Below are 2,500 nucleotides of genomic sequence, written 5' to 3'. Positions count from 1 at the left end.
ATGACCATGTGCATCAAAAACACTAGTTGACCCCCAAACCCATCCCATGCACAATGTACAGTTGTTTTGAAATGGAGAACCAGCCATGCTGTGTTCCCAGTCAGAGCAGAGCAGTGCAGAGCAGAGTGAGGGATTTTAAAGTGCGCTAGTGTAGGGGGAACGCTCCCTCATGTAACATTTGCACCATAAAGCCAGCTCGCACACTGACAGAAGAAAGTGCAGCCGTGGGGTTCACAGAGAGTGAGTGAGCGTGTGTGGGGTGTACTGTGTGTGTGTGTGTGTGTGTGTGTGTGAATGAGAGAGTAGTAGAGAGGGACATTGGCTGTACCAGTTAGGAATAAAATGTGGGTTAGTGTGGGTGAGTGTAAGTATGTGTGTATTGGAGGTACACAGCAGTACTGTAATGTTATGTACTGTATGATTGTGTGTGTGTGTGTTTGTGTGTACATGCAATTTCAGACCCTAGTAATTTTATGTAATTATTTTTAAACCATGCATCTATATAAAGAATACAATGTTTGTTTGCGTGTGAGTGTGTGTGTGTGTGTGCGTGTGTGTGTGTGTGTGTGTGTGTGTGAGTGGACCAGCAGCAGTAGTCCACTGCAGCACTGAATCATGGCTGGTGCAAACCCCAGATCAGTGAGGTGGGGAGCGGGAGCAGTGGAGAGAGCTGGGCTGGGCTGCCTTGTTGGCTGGTGCTCAGCCCCCAAAACACACACACACTCACACACACACACACACACACACACCACTGCAGTGTGGGATCGAGCATCTGAGCAGGAAAGTGCTTATGAAGCTGTACGGAGAGTTTAGGCAGAGCCAGGAAACCGATCACTACTACAGTACACCCCTCCCAAGCCCTCCTCCAAAATATGGGAGTATTTGCTTCTGAAGAACAGCAGGGGAGCGAAGAGGGGAGCAGAGAGATGGGAGGAGGAAGGGATGGGAGGAGGAAGGGATGGGAGGAGGAAGGGATGGGAGGATAGAAGAGAGAGAATGAGGAAGAGGAGGACCGTGGAGAGAGCAACGCAAATGAAAGACATTCATACATTTAGACGCCAATAGAGAGGCAGGAGAGAGGTGTAGGGGCAGGGAAAGATACACACACACACACACACACACACACACACACACACACACACACACACACACACACACACACACACACACACACACACACACACACACACAGATGGTCTAAGCTGTAGGGGGGTAGTACAGTAGATTGCATTTCTCTCGGTTTCGTTCATCTATAACATTATCCCATCTCTATCTCCCAGATGAAGAGGAGACCGAGACAAAGAAAATTGACAGGAAATTGGAAGGTGGGAGGAAGCGAGGGAGAAAAAAGAAAAGGGGGAAGACAAACACACAGAAGGAAAACAGTAGTGATGGGCAAATGAAGCTTTGGTGAACCACTGAACCACAGCAGTGTGAACCTAGCGACACTAGCTGAAAAGCAAAAAGATGGCCGCCACACATACATTTTTCAACACAAAAGTCCTTAGCAAACCAATATTTTTGGTTACATATACTGGTTTGGGTAAGGACTTTTATGTTGAAAAATCTACATGTGGCAGCCATATTGGATTTTTTCATTAGTGTTGCTAGCTTCACACTGCTGTGGTTTAGTGGTTCACCAAAGCTTTATTTGCCCATCACTAGAAAACAGACATAATGGAGCGGACGTGTGTGAGAGCAGCAGATAGAGACTGAGGCAGCGCATGTGTGACAGATAACAGGGCAGGAGGTGGCAGGGCGTGCAGCCGGGAGGGAGGCTGACTGCGGGGCGGATCTGGCTCTCACGTGGCCCGCAGTCGCCCGCTCTGCCTGCTATCTGGGCATGTGCTGTGTGACATGGGAGCTGATGCGGTCGGCTGGGCTGGCAGAGGTAGTGTGTGTCTGTGTGTGTGTGTGTGTGTGTGTGTGTGTGTGTGTGTGGAGCAGACGGAAGCACCATCCAAATCTTCCTCCCTCCTCTCCCCTGCCTTGGTCCCGTGGCCCCCGGCCGGATCCCCACACAACTCCTGAGCGCTCGTGCGGAAAATTGACTCACCGATTGATTTGGAAGACAACTCAAACTACTGGTGAAAAGCTGATGTGCAACCCCCCCCAACGCAAAAAACACAATCACCCCCAGATGCTGACATCTTTGCAAGCCCCCCCCATTACCTCCCTCCCCCCAATACCTTGCTTCAAAGAGAAGATGTGCCCCCCCCCCCCCCCACGCAAAAAGCACAATCACCCCCAGATGCTGACATCTTTGCAACCCCCAACCCCCCCGTTACCCCCCCAACCTTGCTTCAATACAGCTGCAGTATCAAAGAGAAGATGAGCTGAACATCTCTTCCTTCCTTCCTTCCTTCCTTTCTTTCTTTCTTTCTTTCTTTCTCTCCATCCACTTCACCTGGCTCTAACTTGTCTCACTGGGTCTGGCCATCGCTATATGGACCCTTTCAAGAGAGTTCCATTATCAGCATCATAGTTGGCCCCACAAGGC

At 50.0% G+C, this 2,500-nt stretch overlaps 1 protein-coding gene across 1 annotated transcript in view; it reads right to left on the bottom strand.

The window, feature by feature from the left end:
* The window catches only part of nav3 (neuron navigator 3), a 165,656-nt gene that overhangs the window by 81,293 nt on the left and 81,863 nt on the right, over nucleotides 1-2,500 (bottom strand).

The sequence above is a fragment of the Alosa sapidissima genome, chromosome 22 (assembly GCF_018492685.1).
Source record: "Alosa sapidissima isolate fAloSap1 chromosome 22, fAloSap1.pri, whole genome shotgun sequence".
NCBI lineage: Eukaryota > Metazoa > Chordata > Actinopteri > Clupeiformes > Clupeidae > Alosa > Alosa sapidissima.
Note: the sequence above shows the minus strand (reverse complement) of the source record. Positions and strands in the feature narration are given on the sequence as shown.